We start from the raw sequence: 19,427 nt of genomic DNA, 5'->3' as shown, positions 1-19,427 counted from the left end.
CAGCAGATGCAAACATTATATATGGACTAAGCCCTCATTCTGGTATGATAAAATCTGAGACTCTAAGACATCTGTGATCAAAACACATCTGTGACCACCTACCAGCACCAAGGTGGTCTCAGTCAGGCAGGTCCTACTCTAAACTTACCTATGCCGTTCGGTATCTATGTTTAGGAGAGCAGACCCTGCACATATAGTGTCCTGCTCCTAGTCACCTCTGTGTGTATCAAGCAACCAATGAGAGGAGGAGCACGCACAGCTATATGTACCACCTAATCAAGGTCGCCTGTGGGATAGGCGGGGCAAAATACTACTATCCACATAATATTAAAGCGGATTATCACTAACTAATCAAAAGTCACAGAAAAAGGTAAAATAAAAATCCTGCACGACATGATAAGTGAATATTCAGATGTGCATGGCTACATTTATAAAAGAAAAATCACAGAAAATAATGCACTAACACAATAGATGCAAATTATTTAGGGACTAAGCTCTCACTATAAGTGCAGGTTCTGCTCTCCTGAATGTAGATGCCCAACGGCAGGTTTAGAGTAGGACCTACCTGACTGAGAACACCTTGGCGCTGGGAGGCGGGCACAGATGTGTTTTGATCAAAATATAGTGGCTGAGAGTCTCAGATCAAGTCTTGCCAAGAACAAAATGATTGGGCATGCTGAAATCCAGCCATATCCTTATCTCCCTTGACAATGGCGGGATTGTCGTTAGGTCCCCATACACATTAGAGGGTAGATAGTCCGGCTGAAATTGGCAAGTCCATTTACTATTCTGAAATACGCCTAAATTTGGCTGATTTCAGGCACAGATGGCGGCGTAACAGTTAGTTGCGCTGCTATCTGTGACTTCACCCCGCTTATGCTAGGTCTAAAATTGTGGGAGTGGTGTGGGTGTAGAAAATGGTCTAAATGTAAGACAGCAAAGAAAGCTGTCTTATATTTAGAACTGGCGCTGGATGCACCGAAGTTATGTAGAGGCCAGCTATAGACCGTAGACCCCTATGGTTTATTCACACAGGTGAACGGATTGTGGGATCAAATATCCCCACATCTCAGGTAGTGTTTCATCCGAAGTCTATTCGCTCATCCCTAGTAGCGACTATACAAGATGCCTCTGTTTACTAATTATGTTCAGGAATGGGCAAATGATCGAAGAGTAGGGTGATGGCTGCCTGGATGTGTAATATATTGAAGTAATGAATGAGTAGTTAGAATTCACAAATGCCTGGCTCCTGCTGTTATTTAATATATACATAAACACAATATACAGTACTGTATATGAATACAATAAATGTCAGATGCTATAACTCAGTTTCCTGGTTTCCTAGAGTTATATATTAACTTAATGATGAGTACGGCTGCTGTGCCCAGAGAGAAGCACACCACTGTCACATTGCCTTTAACAACGCTGCAGATTTTTTCCCAGGGGCAAGCAAAGTATGGCAATTTAATCCAGTCATCTCATATGCCGAAAGCTCTGATTGCAAACACTTTGTCGTAATAGCTCTACCCTTTTTAAAATGGATTGCACTTTTTTTTTTAATCTTTATGACTTTACAAGAGTAGGCTTAACGCTGTGTTCAGGGAAAAACTGGGCTTTAAAAAAGAGAAATGCTTTTAGTGGCTACTTGGTGCCTAGTGCTCAATGATAATTTTCCTACTGACTGAAAAGCTTCCCCTAAAACGGCTAAAACATTAATCAGCACAAATCACTTCAAGAAAGTACATGTGCTCCTTGGCATTAGGAAGCATCTCACACTGGTTGATGAAGTTTCTCTAAGTGGGAGTATAATAATGCTGATGTATTGCTTAATATTGCACGAAAAATAGGTCAGTGAGTATGTGCTCTCAGCATGCTGATATGAATGTTTTCTGCGTTTCCTCTGCTCTTATATTAAAACTACACCCAAAGAGTCAGTTGTATGTCTACTCAAAAGTATTATAGGAAAAGAGGAAGCAAGCTTGCCTTTTATGATATAATTTGGCTAGTACAATAGCTGGCAAGCCTTCAGAAGAGCCTTGGGCACAAAATGTACTTGGTGTCTGTAACTGTGATATGCAGAGACTAATGTCCTAGAATGCAAAAGGAGCCTATGGGTCAAGTGTGTGCTGCATTTAATTTAACTCAGATGTAAGTTTTATTCATGAAACTTCAGGGATGGTATCTGCATGTTAAAGGGTTGTACAGTATTATACTATAGCATAGTGATAGTATATTATAAATTAGGCTATGGACCCCTTTGCATCTATTTTTTTATTGAATTGCATCTATTATGTGATTAAAAAAAATCATTTTTGCAATTGGTCTTAATTAAAAAATCTTAACTGTTTCCTGTAGCCTGCATGTCTTCAGATGCATTGCAGGCTGCACAGGGAAATCTGTCTCACTCACTCTGTAGCCATTATCTTGACTTTCCTGAAGAATCTTTTGAGCTGACATCCTTTTATATATAAGTTTATGTCATTTTACTGTAAACATATCAGTTTAAAAGCTAATTCAGGAGACCAGAGATAAGAGCTACAGGGTGAGCTGTCAGAGTATGTCTGACTGATTTCACTGTATGCTGTACTGAGCAGGCTGCATGTATGTGAACACAGCACGAGAAATACAGTTGAGGATATTTAATTAAATTAAATATGCACCACCCCTAACCATACATATACATAACACTGAAACCCTAGGGACATGGATTTTTACTGATGACCTATCCTCTGATAGGTGGGGGTCCGACACGCGGGACCCACGCCGATCAGCTGTTTCAGAAGGCAGCGACATTCCTGTGAGCGCCGTGGCCTTCCTTCTTCTTTTCCTAGGCCGAGTGATGACATGTTTATTGATCACGTGACCTAGAAGCAGCTCAGCCCCATTCAAGTGAATGGGGCTGAGCTGCAATACCAAACACAGACGCTGTACAATGTACGGCACTGTGCCTGCGAGAAGGCAGCGGCTCTCACTGACACGGTCTCTAACGTGACAGGTGTCAGAAGATCTAAGAGACTGGCTGCACGTGATGTGATCTGACAGCCTCTTTGGTTTCACTTGTTTTCAGTGTTGTTGCTGGTAATGACCACACCTCTTGTCTCAGGTGTAGCTTAGTGGTCATTCCAACTCCTCTGTTTGGTCTGGCTTCACCCATCATGCTATGCGGTTTATAGCTTCAGTTTGGTATTGGAAGTACTGGTGTGTGGTCCTCTTCTTAGTTCCTGCTTGTCCATTTACTTCAGAAGTTAAGTGTTACTTCCCTTTTATATTTTGTTGTTTCCCCTCTGTCTTTTTTTTATTAGGCCTTAGGGAGACGCTGGTTCTTTCATATTGGAAGGAACATGCCGTCTCAAGCCCAGACACTACTCCAGGGCAATTCAGGGTTTCCAGGGTCTTAGGTTCCAGTGTATGAACATTCCTACCCTCAAGGTCCATTCATACGGATAGGAGTCAGGGCTAGGATTAGGGTTTCCATAGGTGGTGTCTGCTTCCTTTTCCCTTCCCTCCTGTTGTCGGTGTGGTGTTCCCTCCTACATCACTATGTGACATTATCAGCCACCGAAAACCATCATTTTGTTTGTGTCAGTGAGGCTATGGATCCAATCGCTGCACTGGCTAGACAATTGCAGGGTCTGTCTTTGGAGGTAGCTGACCTCTGCACGCAGATCCAGGGATCACAGGCTGCTGGTGCCAGTAGTAGTTACTAGGCCTGTCCTGAACCTAAGGTTGCACTTCTGGACAGATTTTCAGGGGGAAGTGATAATTTCATTTGGTTCAGAGAGTCGTGTAAATTGTACTTTAAGTTATGTCCACTCTCATCTGGGGATGAGAGTCAGAGTTGGTATTATCATTTCTGGGACTGCCATGAGCACCAGGTTCGCCCCTAGCTATGCGAACCTTTTTATGGCGCAGTGGGAGGATTCCTACATTCGCCCGCGGCTGGGGACGGACCTGGTGCTCTGGCATCGCTTTATCGACGACATCATTTTTATTTGGAGGGGTGATGACCCATCTCTGACTAATTTTCTTGAACAAATTAATCTAAATCAGCTGAATCTACGCTTTTCAGCAAACACCAGTCGAGTAAGTAGCCGGCCTGAGGTCTGCACCTTATTGTATGATATCAGCCACCAGTATGGGGTATATTTTTTTTACAACATAATTCTTACATTCCCCTTCATAATCCTCCCAAACCCCCCCTCCCCCACCCACTCATCTCGACTCTAGATTATAGCAAAATGAATATGGAAAATATCAAATCCCTCTCCCTAATTTTATGCTTTGCTCTTCTCATTGAGTAACATATACCATGGATCTGAATTCCCCAATCTTAAGAACCATTCCTTTTGGACAAACGGTGTAACAATAGTCAAGATCTCTTCCTTAGTAAAAAAGTGATCCATATATGATCTCCACTTTTTGAAAAAAGGCCCTGTCAATTTTGATTTAAAGTTTTCCGCCTCAATACCTTCTAGTCTCACACATCGTGTGGTCAAACGAATTGCCTCATCTATATTAGGTAAACAAGGGCTAAGCCAATGTGCTAGTATACTACGTTTGGCCGCCAATAGAATCACATGCATTGAATCTGTTAGTCGTGGTTGTATTTTAGATCTCCCTACATGAAATAAGATTAGCTCTGGATCTACAGGGATTTTCACTTGACATTTGGTATTGATTTTAGCAATGAGGGATTTCCAATAATCCTGGGTTTTTATACACGACCACAGCCCATGCATGAGATCAGTGTTTGCAGGAAGACTGCATTTAGGGCAGTGTGTTATCCTATCAGGTAAAACAGGGGCTGTACCCTTTGGTAAGTGGAAACCATATATGGCTCTATGCATTATTTTAAAGTATGATTCCCTCCATATTTCATTACTACTCGTTTTCCGCATCTTGTCCCATCCCTCTAATAACTGATCAGGGAGGTTCATATCCGGAAAATCTTTTAGCCAGGTCTTAAATAAAGATAAGTCTCCTCTCGTCGACTCTTCCTCTCGCAAGCAACTATAGATGAAGGACAGGTCTTTCCGGCTGCCTCCATTGCCTAACAATGTATCGAATGGGCCAGGTAGAAACACCTTAGATAAATCTCTCACCTTTCCTTGTAGAAAGACCTTAATCTGATAGTATGCTAGAAAATGATTCGGAGAGATTCCGTACGTGGACTGTATCTCCTGGAAGTTATAAATTCTCCTCTCTTCTTGCTTCCATATGTGACTGACCTTTGAAACCCCTTTTTGTGCCCATTGTACCCGTTGTTTATTGGTTATAGCAGATTCAAAGTCAGGGTGGCCCCATAATACCATGTTTTTTGAGATCTCACATGGGAGACCAAAAGTTTTCCTGATTGCTCTCCAGGTTGCTATAGTGTCTCTAAGGAGAACGCTCTGTTTCACCGATGAAGGCAATCGATAAAACTTTGTATGTAATAGTGCATTTAGATTCCAGGGCTTTACCAGTTCTTTTTCTATATGAAGAACCGAATAATAGGACGTATCATGAATCCAGTCTAAGCCATGCCTCATCAAACTAGCCAAATTATACTTCCTAATGTCTGGGAAACCCAAACCACCTCTTGACTTAAGTCTAGTAAGCGTCTGCATAGTTATCCTGCACCTTTTTTTCTGCCAAATAAAGGCGCAAAATGCCTGTGACAATAGTTGGACATCAGTATGTTTTAGGAGGAGTGGCAGAGTCTGCATGGGATAGAGGAGTTTACTGAAGCTCATCATTTTTATCATATAGCACCTACCAAGAAATGAAATAGGCAGGTTCTCCCATTTCACCAATTCCGCCAAAACTTTTTTAATGAATGGAGGATAATTTAGGGAATAAAGTGTATCTGGGGCTCTGCCAATTTTTATACCTAAATATTTGATGTATTGAGAAGCTATCTTTACAGGTACTTCCTGCTGGTCAAATTCCACCCTGTGCTGAGGGGGGGGGGTAAATCTAGTAACTCAGATTTCATCATGTTAAAATATGATAGGAGATCAAAAAGTGCTGGGATGTCAGACCTTGGATAGGCTAGGAACACTAATAAATCATCGGCAAATAACGCATGTGAAAGCGTTTGAGACCCAATGGGTATTCCCCTAATTGAATCATTCCAACTCAACGCCTTTGAAAGCGGTTCTAATGCAATATTAAAGAGTAAGAGAGATAGCGGACACCCTTGTCTGGTGCCTTTTTGAAGTTGAAAGGGATCTGATAAAAAACCCGGAATAGCCACCCTAGCCATCGGAGTGCTGTACAAAGATGTAACATATGTACGGAATTCACGTGAAAACCCCATGGCGTCCAATACGTCGTTCAGCCATCCCCAGCTCACGTTATCAAAGGCCTTCTCAGCGTCAATGGATAGTAAAGCTGGGGATGGGTGAAATTGCGGATTGGCCTTGATATCATCTAATAACGCCATTATCTTCCTAATGTTGTATACAGCTGACCTGCCCTGTATGAATCCCACCTGATGAGGTGATATAAGTTTTGGTAAAAACTTTGCAAGTCTATCCGCAAGCAATTTAGAAAGATACTTTAGGTCGCTATCTATAAGAAAGATGGGACGATATGACGCTGCCAACCTGCTATCTTTCCCCTCCTTGGGTAAAACCTTGATATAGGCCGTATTCATATCAATTGGTATCGGCTGCCCTTGCAATATGTCATTATACAGTTTTGTGAGTGCTTTAGTTATATCCTGGGCCATGACTTTATAGATTTCATTAGTGTAGCCATCAGGGCCTGGGGCCTTCCCATTACTCGACTTCTTAATTACCTCCATTACTTCTTCCTCCGTAACAGGCCTATTCAGTGTCAACAGATCTTCCTGTGATATTTTTGGCAAATTCAAAGAGTTCAGCCATCCTACCCCTTGTGTATCTCTCCTCTCATCTCTAGAATAAAGAGACTTGTAAAAGTCGCTCAAGATACCCACTATCTCTTGTGGTTGGTGACATAGAACATCCCTATTATTTTTTAATCCTGTGATATGTGCGGATGGGCGTATTCCTCTCGCTAATGAGCCCAGCAGTTTCCCAGATTTATTTCCATATTTGAAATATTTTGCTTCACGTCTTTTACCCTCCAGCTCCTCCTTTTGCCTCAACCAATGTTCATACTCTAGCTTCTTTTCTTGCCATTTTCTTTTAGTACTATCCGAGGGGTTTCTTTTGTGGGCAGTGTATGAATCTTTTAACGCTGATGATAGCAACCTAAGCTTCTGTGCCGTAGTCTTCCTAAGTTTGTTTACGTAAGCTATGATATTGCCTCTAAGGACTGCTTTTGCCGCTCTCCATACCAACCGTACATCTCCTGAATCTGAATTATTGTCCCAATATTCCATCCACCAATGCTTTAACATTTCTGCGAATTTCTCATTTGAGGCTAGGTCCGATGGAAATCTCCACAAAAAATCCTTACCCCTTGGGATGCTATCTGTAATTTCTATGATCACAGGGGAGTGGTCAGATATCACCAGCTCCCCTATTTCCACTTCTCGAATTTTGGGTAATAGCAGTTCAGAAGTCAGAAAGTAATCCAAGCTGGACCAGGAGTCATGTACTAGGGAAAAATGAGTATATTCCCTGTCCTCTGGATGTTTAACTCGCCATGCGTCATAAAGCCCCAGGTCCTTTACTACTTTACTCAAGATTTTATTTCTATGACGGGGTGTTATATGTTTACCCTGTATATTACATCTATCCTCATCATGACACATAACTGAATTCATGTCCCCAGCTACAATTGTATGAGAAGCTGTATCCTGCATGATCATATTTCTCACAGAATTGAAGAACTCTTTGTTAGCTTCATTTGGCCCATATATATTGTAGATGCTTAGAGATTCTGTTGGGAATTGCAGAACCACATGTAACCATCTTCCCTCTATATCTTCCTTTACGAAAGCAACCTGGCATTTTAGGGATCTGTGAATCAACATCAAAACCCCTCCTTTATTGCCCAACGGCGGGAGCCTAAAACCTGTCCTACCCACAACTTATGCATGCGGGGGAAATATTTCCTATCTAAGTGGGTCTCTTGAAGTAGGGCTATATCTACCCTTAAACGTTTTAGGTGTCTAAGTATCATCATGCGTTTTTGGGGAGACCTCAATCCTTTGACATTCCAAGTAACTATCTTCGTCATCTTGCCCTTACTAAGTTACTTGGCTGACGCATGATATCCCAGTCGAGACGAGTAACTTTTAAACTTCCCTCCCCCTCCTTCCGTTCCCCCAACATAGAACATGAGTTAACCTTAACAAAAAAAAACATTTTTGGGCAATATGTAGTAGTAAATATCGACTTCACTTCTTCCCAGCATAATCTCCTCCCCCCACAGGGACACACTGTAAATAAACTCTGCCCTCAAAAAACTTAGCTCTTAACATAAGGAAGAACATGTAAGCAACACATCGACATCCCCCTTAAAGGAACAGTACCCCTCAACATTACCCAGTGTCTCTTAAAAATATAGAGTTCAGGTGAGGATTAAATTCTTCTTCCGGGCTTTAATCGCCTCTTTATTCTTTAACAGCTGTAAGCCGGGTTTCCTCATCAGGTCTTGGATATGAACTGCTGCAGCTCTCGGCGAGCTATCTTCGGGTCTTGGAAGGTGAGTAGATTGCCATCTGGCGAATGAACTTTCAGCGTTGCAGGGTAAATCAGCGCAAATTTGATTTGCTCTTGATAGAGACTGGAACAGATTGGCGAGAATTCCCTTCTGCGTTTTGCCACATCTACAGAAAAGTCCTCAAAGAGAAGGATTCGGGAGCTTCCTATCTCAAGTGGGTCCCTCCGTTTCTTATATGCTCGCAGGATCGATGCTTTATCCGAATAGTCCAGATATCGAACTATCACTTGTCTTGGTCTCTGGGTCAGAGCTGTATAGTTTTGCGATCCTCCCTTTCGCTGGTCGGCTGGTGGTGGCGGCGCCGGACCTATTCTGTGGGCTCTTTCCACTTTGCATGCCGCTGACATTTGCAGTACAATTGGTAGATCTTTTTCACAGAGGGCCACAAGATCACGTGCAGGGACCGATTCGGGGACTCCCACCAAACGTAAGTTGTTTCTGCGGGAAAGATTTTCTAAATCTTTTATTTTGGCCTTCATCTGTTTATTCTCTATTTGGAGTATAGAGCACGTAGCCTGGCTCTGAGCCTGCGCTTCTTCCAGCGCACTAACTCTTTCTTCCACCGATTCAATCCGGCGGCCTTGTTCTGCTATATCTTGGTGCAGGTGCGCCAGGGAGGCTGACACTGTGGTGGCCAATGACTCTTGCGAGTCCGGTAGAATTCACGCCGCTACCTCCAGACTTTTATAGTCTATTCCTGCAGATTGTTTTTCTCCGTCTCCACTCGTTTCATCATGAAGAGATGCAGGAGGATCTTCACTAGCTAACGGTAACGAGGGGGGCAGGTCCGCCATTTCGCACGGCAATGCCAGCGCTTGTGTCGCTTTCTGCAGTTTTTTTTGCTTATTTCTGCTCCCCATGGTCACTAAAAACCGGTCCATGCACCCCCGACGGGAAACACGGTACCGATCGGTTCGAGTTTTGCCAAGATAGCTAGGGAGCAGTGGTTTGCAGAGCAAGTTGGAGTGGAGCTCTACTCAGTGCGTCCGACCATGCTGGCGCCGGAACCGGAAGTCATGGGGTATATATTTTAAAGATAAATAATGAAAGGTATATTTTAAAAAGGTTCAATATATATATATACTTTCTTGGTATTATCATTTCATTGCTTAAAGGGGACGCTCAGTCTTGGGCTTTTTCTCTACCAACCGGATCACAGTCCCTCTGGTTGGTAAATAAATTTTTTAGAGCTCTAGGTCTTATCTACAATGATCTCCCTGGCCGAGACTAAGTTACGTAGTGGTGGGCTACAGATAAGGAGTGGAATGATCCAGCTCTCCGTAGCTAATTCTGCCAGGGATTATCCGAGAGGCTAAAGGACGCATTGGCCTTTCACGAAAATCCTGAGTCATTGGAAGTGGCTATGTCCCTTGCCATACGTATTGATAGACACCTGAGAGAGAGAGATCTTAGGTCGTTCGCTCTGAGGACAAATCATCATATAACATGGCAGGCTTCCTCTCACACTTTTAGTGGAGAGACTCCTGAGTTTATGCCTGGTGACGAACCTATGCAGTTAGGGGGAGATACCCCTGGGCCTGCTATAAGAAGGGAGTATGTTTTTCCTGTGGAAAAAGGGGACATTTTGTTAATATTTGTCCTTACGTTCAGCGTCAAGGTGAAAAAAAAAAAAAAAAGTTTAATCCCCATCTTACTCTTGGTAGTGTGGTTGGGGAGTCAGAGAACTTACTTTTGTCATTTACTGGTAGTACCCGATTTCTCCTGTCTGCCGAGGTGGTGCTAGAGTCCAAAACTGTGGGAATTGAAGTGTTTATTGACAGTGGCGGAGGGGGCGAACCTAGTTGATGGTCAGTTCGTCCATATGCATGGGTTAATGCTAAGTGCATTAGAATTTTTTTTTCCGGTGTTTGTAATTGACTCCGCACCACTTACTCAGAAATGTTTGTCACAGATGGTGGAGGACATCCGTTTAAGAATAGCTAATTTTCATCAGGAATCCATTTCATGTTTTGTGCTGGAGGGTCTGCCTGCTCTGTTGGTTCTGGGTTTACCTTGGTTAAGCAAACATAATCCTACCATTGACTGGCAAGCAAGACAGATTCTCGATTGGAGTGATTATTGCATGGACAACTGTCTTAATATATCTCTTTCTGTCTTAACCACTAAAGCTGTACCCACTTTTATTTCCGATTTTTCTGATGTATTTTCTGAGAGTGGTTGCCAGGATTTACCCCCACATCGGGAATATGATTATCCTATCAATCTTATTCCCGGAGCGAAGTTGCCCAAATCTAGGTTATAAAACCTTTCTGAACCCGAAAGAGCAGCCATGCGAGAGTATATTGCCGAAAGTTTGGCTAAGGGACATATTAGACCTTCCAAATCCCCACTGGCAGCAGGGTTTTTCTTTGTAAAGAAGAAAGACATAACTCTTAGGCTACTTTCACACTTGCGGCAGAGGATTCCGGCAGGCAGTTCAGTCGCCGGAACTGCCTGCCGGACCAGGCAATCCTAACGCAAATGGATGCATTTGTGAGACGGATTCGGATCTGTCTGACAAATGCATTGCAATGCTGGATCTGTCTTTCCGGTTGTCATCTGGAAAAACGGATCCGGTATTTATTTTTTTCACATTTTTAAAGGTCTGCGCATGCGCAGACCGGAAGAATGGAACCGTCAATGCGCCAATTTTACTAATACATTTCAATGGAAATTAATGCCGGATTCGGCATTCAGGCAAGTGTTCAGGATTTTTGGCCGGAGAGAAAAATACAGCATGCTGCGGTATTTTCTCGGACCAAAAAACATAAGAGGGACTGAACTGATGCATCCTGAATGGAATGCTCTCCATTAAGAATGCATTAGGATAAAACTGATAATTTTTTTTTCCAGTATTGAGCCCCTAGGACGGAACTCAATACCGGAAAATAAAAACGCTAGTGTGAAATTACCCTTAGGCCATGTCTGGACTTCCGTGAGCTCAATGAGATTATGGTCCGTGATCCGTACCCTCTTCCTTTAATTCCTGACTTGTTTAATCAGATTGTTGGTGCCATGGTGTTCTCCAAGTTGGACTTAAGGGGTGCATATAATCTGGTAAGGATCAAGGAAGGGGATGAATGGAAGACAGCATTTAATACCCCAGAGGGTCATTTTGAGAATCTGGTCATGCCCTTTGGGTTAACTAATGCTCCTGCGTTTTTCCAGCATTTTGTTAATGATATCTTTCATCATCTGGTGGGGAGGTTTCTGTATCTGGATGACATACTAATTTATTCTCCAGACATGGAGACTCATCAGGATCACGTGAGACAGGTGTTAAAGATCCTAAGAGAGAATAAATTGTATGCTAAGTTGGAGAAGTGTGTATTTGCAGTTCAGAAAGTGCAATTCCTGGATTACTTACTCTCATCTTCAGGTTTTTGTATGGATCCAGGTGTTGTGTTGGACTGGGATCGACCCGAAAATCTGAAAGCGCTTAGGCGGTTTTTGTTGTTCACCAATAGCGATGGACGAACATCGGCCAGGACGATGCGCGAATTTGAATGTGCGTTCGCGATCAAATATTTGCGAACCACGTGTTCGCAGCGGGCCCCATTCACTTTAATGGCAGGCGAACCTGAAAAACCTTCAGGTCATATTTGCAATCAGCAAACACTTACTAGAAGTACACAAGTAGTCCCACAACATGGACAGTGATATACCAGAGGGGGATCATTGGCAAAAATTCCCACAAAAAATATGTATTTTAATCAGGGGCTATTTTTATGCGTCTTAAAGGGAAACTGTCAAAAATAGCCTGGAAGCCTAGAAAATTTTTATTTCCTATCGGTTTGATGTATACAAATGTGCAGCACTCCACGCTTTTGTATCCTGCAGAGTCCATTAAAAAAATGCCTACGTTTCGTCATTTTTTTTTTCTACCATGGAACTGTATGGTGAACGGACGCCACTGTACGGCATCAGTCTGAGGCATCTGTTAACGCACATTTTTGGTATGCATTAAATGTATGGCAAAAATAGGATGTGAACCCAGCCCTAGTGTCAGAATAACCACCAGTACACAGCGGAGCAGCGTGGCGGAGAGGGAAGGCCGCCATGTACTGACAGAGCGCTACCTGGTCCTGGTGGTCAGGGATGAGGACTGTGTTTCCCGAGGATCATTTTCTACTGGTAAATACAGGGCACAGTATAATACACTAGAATCTATATAATATAAAGATATTAGCCCTAGCCCCGAATAATAATACAATTAGGTGGTCATTTATTATATAGAAATACATCTATGTTGGGCGTATTTCTGACACAGATTCTAGCGCAAAGGTCCTTAGCACCGCAATCTGCATATTTTTCACGCTCATGCCAGGTCTAAAATAAGATGGCGTGGGCAGGGAAAGGGATACAGTTATGGCCATCCAGTTATTGGATACCACTGCCATACATTGACCGGATAACATCTCTGTACAGTGAAAGGAAATTCAATTACACATGGTCATCACAGGTGTTGAATTCCTCCGAGATCCATGCCTCATTCATTTTGAAAAATGTGAGGTAGTCCACACTGTTGTGAGCTAGGCGAGTGCGCTTATCAGTCACAATCCCCCCTGCTGCGCTGAACGTCCTTTCGGAAAGGACACTCGATGAGGGGCAAGTCAAGAGTTCCATGGCAAATTGTGCCAGCTCTGGCCACAGGTCAAGCCTGCACACCCAGTAGTCAAGGGGTTCCTCGCTTCTCAGAGCGTCCACATCGGCCGTTAACCCGATGTAGTCGGACAACTGTCAGTCTAGGCGTTTCCTGAGGCTGGATCCGGAGGGTGGCTGTCGATGGGTTGGCTGAATGATCTCATATCCAAAGTGATCAACACATCTTTAAACCGACCTCTTTTTGCAGGCACGGTAGGATTGGTACCCGCACCTGTTTCGCAGTGGGTGGAAATTCCTCTGCCAGTGCCCACAACAGCAGAATGCAGCATCTCTCGCAGCAAGGCCTGGAAATGCTGCATTCTGACAGCCCTCTGTGATGCTGGTAACATGTCTGCCATTTTGTGTTTGTACTGGGGGTCTAAGTACGTTGACACCCAGTACTGGTCCTTGCCCTTTATGCTTTTTATTACGGGGGTCCCTCTTCAAACACTGGAGCATGAAGGCTCCCATTTGCACTAAATTGGAAGTGGTGGAGCGCCCTGGCTCCTGCTCATCGCCCAGTAGAATGTCGTCCTCGATCTCCTCCCCCCAGCCACGGACAACACCAGGGATCCCCGAAAAGTTTAAAGTCTCCATCAAAGCCTGCTCTTCTTGCTCCTCCTCCCCCCAGCCACCATCCTCCTCTGACTCCTCTTCAGACTCCTGCTGACTTGTCTCAGATGGAGTAGCCCCCCCTGGAAATTCATTCAGCATTGCGACTTCCTCATCTTCCTGCTCCTGCTCCTCGACGGCTTGATCAATGACACGACGCAATGCACACCCCAGAAAGAAGACATAAGGTACGATGTAACTGATGGCGCCCTGGCTGCAACTGACCAGTTTGGTGATCTCATCAAATGGCCGCAGAAGTCTGCATGGGTCGCGCATGAGCAGCCACTGGCGCAGTGAGAAAAAATAACCAAGCTCCCCAGAACATGTTCTGCCGCACAGTTCGTACAGGTAGTCGTTAACAGCATGCTTCTGGTGGATCAGCTTTTGAAGCATATACAAGAAGGAGTTCCAGTGCATCGGGCAGTCACAAATCAGACGGCTGACGGGCAAGTGGTGTCGCCGCTGAACGTCAGCAAGGTGAGTCATGGCCGTGTAAGAGGTTCTAAAATGGCCAGAGATTTTCCTGGCCTGCCGCAAGACGTCCTGGGCCCCGGGGTATTTGGCAACGAATCCCTGCACGACTAAGTTCAGGACATGTACCATGGAACATGTGTCATTTTGCCCTGTTTCAGCACGCTTAGCAGATTGGCACCATTGTTGCCCACCACTTTACCAACTGTCAAAATGAGAGGGGTTAGCCACTGATTGGCCTGTGACCGCAGAGCTGAAAGGAGTGCAGGACCGGTGTGGCTCTTGGCTTCCAGGCACAACAGCCGCAGCACAACATGGCAATGTCTCACCTGGCACGTCGAATAGGTTCTGAGGAGCTTGGGGGGTGCAGCGGAAGAGGCGGTAGCAGTGGAAAAGGAGGATTCAGCCGAGGAGGAGACGGAGGATGGAGTAGGAGGAGGAGAAGAAGAGGCAGGCCTGCATGCAATCTGTGGCGGTAACACCAAATCCACACGGGTGCCACGGGTTACATGCTTAATGGCCTATAGAAGGTTCACCCAGTGGGCAGTAAAAGTTATGTACCTTCCCTTGCTAGACCATGTATTAACTTGCCGCTGAACGTGGCCATATACGGTATTTCAGGAATGCCTTTCTGGGAGAAACATTTCTTTCCGGGGACCTTTCATTGCAGTGTGCAAATAGCCACAAATTTTCTAAAGGCCTCCAAGTCCACCAATTTATATGGCAGTAGTTGGCGGGCTAGCAGTTCTGACAAGCCAGCGGTCAGCCGTTGGGCAAGAGGATTATCCAGCGTCATAATTTTTTTACGCTCTAACATTTGGGCCACTGAAGCCTGCCTTGTGCCAGATGAACGCGACGACGGCACGGTCGAAGGTGGAGTGGAGGACAAATAGGAGGAGAGAGGAGAAGGAGAAGAGGAAGGAAGTGAAGCGCCGGGAGTGTGGCTTTGTGGGTTCTGATGGGGTTGCTCCCAGTGGACTCAGTGATGGGAGACCAGGTGCCTTCTTAAGGTGGTCATCCCTAGGTGAGTGTTGGGCTTACCGCGACTAATGCGTTGACAGCACAGGCTGCAGATGGCAATACTATTATCAGCAGCTGACACGTTAAATAAAGTCCACACTGCGGAGCCATGTGCCGGTGTCCTGGGAGCGCAAGATGTGACCGTGCATGGTGGATGGCTCGCTCCAGATACATTTTCAGTCTGCTTTTTGCCTCCTGTGCACTGCGAGTTCTGCCTGCTTCTCCTCCCTATCTGCTGCTCTGTCTCTCCCTCTGAACTCCACTCTTCTTCCTCTCTTGTGGGCACCCACGTGACGTCCATCGACACGTCATCATTGTCACCTTCACTACCACTGACATTAGAGATCTTGGAGTAGGCAGCAACAGCGGGGACCACACTCCTTGGGATGATCTGGGTACTGTCGTCAGACCGATGGGTGGTGGCCGTTGCTACATCCTCTTCCCCATCCGATGCCAAGAATGGCTGCGCATCAGTAAGCTCTGGGAATGGATGGGAAAATAATTCCTCTGACTCGAGTGGAGGGGCTATGGTGGTGGTGGTGTCTTTGGGGGTGCACACAGCAGAGAGTGAGGAGGGTGCAGATACAAAGGATGAGCAGGGTGCAGAAGCAGAAGGCTGAGTGAGCCACTCAAACAACTCTGGTGCGCCCTTTGAAGTTATCGCACGAGCCTTCTCCAACTTCCCACTTCGGCTCCGGCCTGGTGCACCTGCCCAACCCCTACCATCCCTGCAGAACGGTCTGCCTCTTCCTCTGCCTGTCATTTTCTAAATGACCCTCTGCCTAAGTCCGTAGAGAAGAGCAGTATTTGTGGAAGAAGGTATATTGCAGTCCTCAATCAGTATTTGGTGGAAAAAGGTATATAGCAATGGCACCCCTCAATCTGTATTTCGTGGAAGAAGGTATAGGGCACCCCTCAATCAGTATTTTGTGGAAGGTAGTGGGCACCCCTCAATCAGTATTTGGCGTAAACAGGTATATGGCACCTCTCAATCAGTATTTTGTGGAAGAAGGTATATGGCACCCCTCAATCAGTATTTGGCGGAAACAGGTATATGGTACCCCTCAATCAGTATATTGTGTAAGCAGGTGTATTGCAGCCCTCAATCAGTATTTGGTGGAAGAAGGCATATAGCAATAGCACCCCTCAATCAGTATTTTGTGGAAGAAGGTATATGGCACCCCTCAATCAGAATTTGGCGGAAACAGGTTTATGGCACCCCTCAATCAGTATTTTGTGGAAGCAGGTGTATCGCAGCTCCTTAATCAGTATTTGGTGGAAAAAGGTATATAGCAATAGCACCCCTCAATCAGTATTTTGTGGAACAAGGTATATGGCACCCCTCAATCAGTATTTGAAGGAAACAGGTATATAGCACCCCTCAATCAGTATTTGGCGGAAACAGGTATATGGCACCCCTCAATTAGTATTTTGTGGAAGCAGGTGTATCGCAGCCCTCAATCAGTATTTGGTGGTAGAAGGTATATAGCAACAGCACCCCTCAATCAGTATTTGGCGGCAACAGGTATATGGCACCCCTCAATCAGTATTTTGTGGAAGCAGGTGTATCGCAGCCCTCAATCAGTATTTGTTGGTAGAAGGTATATATATAGCAATAGCACCCCTCAATCAGTATTTTGTGGAAGAAGGTATATGGCACCCCTCAATCAGTATTTGGCGGAAACAGGTATATAGCACCCCTCAATCAGTATTTGGCGGAAACAAGTATATGGCACCCCTCAATCAGTATTTTGCGGAAGAAGGTATATCGCAGCCCTCAAACAGTTGTTTTTTTTTTCGTTTTTTTTTTACACAAATTCACTGTACACATATAATTGATTGTGTCTAAAAAGTCCAAAGGCTCCAATCTTACTCACATTGACGAGTAAGTGATTGTGGCTCGAATTTTCGCAATGCGACTTTATTTGCGCTGCTGCGAATATCGGCACTTATCCCAGAAGAGAGAGGCAAAGAGCTTAGCATTCATATAGCACCATATTCGCGAATATGTAGAATTTCGAAATATTTGTTTGCGAATTTTCGTGTTTTTTTTTGACACTACACATTACAATGATCTGTACTGTGTAAAATAATGTCATCCCCCCAGTTTATCGATTGTATGTAAAAAGTCCAAAGGCTCCAATGTTACTCACATTGATGAGTAAGTGATTGTAGCGCGAATCTTCGTAATGCGACTTTATTTGCGCTGCTGCGAATATTGGCACTTATCCCAGAAGAGAGATGCAAAGAGCTTAGCATTCATATAGCACCATATTCGCGAATATGTAGAATTTTTGAAATATTCGTTTTACGAATATTTTTTTTTTTTTTTTTACAGCACACATTACAATGATCTGTACTGTGTAAAGTAATGTCATCCCCCCAGTTTATCGATTGTGTCTAAAAAGTCCAAAGGCTCCAATCTTACTCACATTGACGAGAAAGTGATTGAAGCGCGAATCTTCGTAATGCGACTTTATTTGCGCTGCTGCGAATATTGGCACTTATCCCAGAAGAGAGAGGCAAAGAGCTTAGCATTTATATAGCACTATATTCGCGAATATGTAGAATTTCGAAATATTCGCTTGACGAATATTTGTTTTTTTTAAATAATTTTTGTTTCCACTGTACAGATTACAATGATCTGTACTGTGTAAGCTACTTTCACACTGGCGTTTCTGGGTCGGATTGTGAGATCCGTTTCAGGGCTCTCACAAGCGGCCTAAAACGGATCAGTTTAACCCCAATGCATTCTGAATGGATAAGGATCCGTTCAGAATGCATCAGTTTGCCTCCGTTCAGCCTCCATTCCCTGCTTGCAGCGTTTTGATGTCCGCCTGATGATGCAGAGCCAAACGGATCCGTCCTAACTTACAATATAAGTCAATGTGGACGGATCAGTTTTCACTGACACAATATGGTGCAATTGAAAACGTATCCGCCTCCCATTGACTTTCAATGTAAGTCAAAACGGACCCGTTTGCATTATCATGAACAAAAAAAAATAAAAAAATTTTGTTCATGGTAATGCAAACGGGTCCGTTCTGAACAGATACAATCGTTTGCATTATAGGTGCGGATCCGTCTGTGCAGATACCAGATGGATCCGCACCTAACGCAGGTGTGAAAGTAGCCTTAAGTAATGTCATCATCCCCCACTGTTTCTTGATTGTGTCCCAAAAGTCCAAAAGCCCCAATCTTACTCACATTGCCGAGTAAGTGATTGAGGGTCGAATCTTCGTATTCAAATATATTTGCACAGCTGCGAATATCGGCACTTCCTAAGGACACTAATCCCCCCCCCCCCCTTATTTTAGCTTGTGGGCCAATGAGAAGGAGTCAAACAGGTTAGCAACATTCCTGGCAACCAATCAGAAAGTTGCCCACCCCTTACTATATAAGATTTTTTTCACGGCAGCCATTTTGTGCAGTTTCATGTGGTGGTGATTGAGAGAGGAGCTTGAAACTGTGCAGTGCTGTGCTTTGTCAAAAGCAAATTACAAATCGATTTTATTATTTAGTGAATCTGATAGTGTTAGATAGGGTAGTTTAGTGTAGCTGATAGGTTAAAGTTTAGGGTACAGTGTTAGTTAGGTGCAATCTATTCATTTATTTAGGTTAGTTAGCTGATAGTTTCTAGTGCAGGGTGTAGTGTAGGACAGCGGTCCCCAACCGCCGGTCCGCGGCCAAGGACCGGGCCCTAGAATATTGTTTGCCGGGCCGCGGCGATCAGGGCCGTTTATAACGTGGTACTAATGAACCGCTTCCATTATGGAAGCGCATTATTAGTACAGGAGGAGCAGCAAGCGGTGAAGGATCTGTACTCCCCGCTTCCTGGTCCTCGGCTAGGCTATCGGCTGTGCAGGGCTGCGCACAGCGTGAGGTCGCTGTGTGACCTCACATTGTGCGCCGCGATACAAAGCCGTCAGCAGAATGAAGAGGATCGCAATGGTGACCAGGAGCAGGAGAGGTAAGTTTTTGTTTTTGCACTGGGGCTGACATGGGGGGCATATGGCTGACATGGGGGGCATATGGCTGAC

Source organism: Bufo bufo, chromosome 4, assembly GCF_905171765.1.
Source record: "Bufo bufo chromosome 4, aBufBuf1.1, whole genome shotgun sequence".
NCBI classification, from domain to species: Eukaryota; Metazoa; Chordata; class Amphibia; order Anura; family Bufonidae; genus Bufo; species Bufo bufo.
This window is presented reverse-complemented; position numbering follows the sequence as displayed.